Genomic DNA, 633 nt, shown 5'->3' with positions numbered 1-633 from the left:
TCATGGGTCATGAAATCCTAAATCGTACAGTGAGGTCCTTCACGTTTATCTTCTGTGCCGAGATGAGCAGAGCTGAGGCTGGTGTAGCGATCTGTGTCAGCTCAGCCAACTGCAGCCCTGGCAGGAGGTGTGAGCAATCTAGTTCAGAGCTTTCCCCATTTCAGTTTTATGACTTTAGCTACTCAAGGCAGTTTCTGTCTTTTAATGATTAGTTTAGAAGGTTTCACGTGCAGGCAAGGCAATTTCTGGAGCTCATTGAAAGCATATCTAATGATAAATTTAATATAGTTCTCAGCGGATCACACAAGCTTATCAAAGGTCACAAGCAGAAAGGGTCAGGTGCTCTCTTCATGCCTGTGTTATTAATAGTAATTAATTGATCCCAGGATCTCATGCAGCTGTTTCCTGTGAGAAGCCAGGGCATCAGCTTCAACAACATGGACAGGCAGTTTGTTCCACACTCCTGCAACCCTTTGTGTAAAGACGGGCCTCCTGTTCTTGCGTTTTACATTCACTTGCCATTTAAACTGTTGAGCAGAAATCTGACTTCGTGGAGTATTTTGTGAGCGGCCCTGATGTAGGCAGTCCCGTGCTCCAGTGAACAACGGGTCGTTTTGTTGCCACAGCCTGATT

This window comes from Lepisosteus platostomus, chromosome 9 (assembly GCF_059453375.1).
Source record: "Lepisosteus platostomus isolate fLepPlt1 chromosome 9, fLepPlt1.hap1, whole genome shotgun sequence".
In the NCBI taxonomy this organism is placed as follows: domain Eukaryota; kingdom Metazoa; phylum Chordata; class Actinopteri; order Semionotiformes; family Lepisosteidae; genus Lepisosteus; species Lepisosteus platostomus.
Note: the sequence above shows the minus strand (reverse complement) of the source record.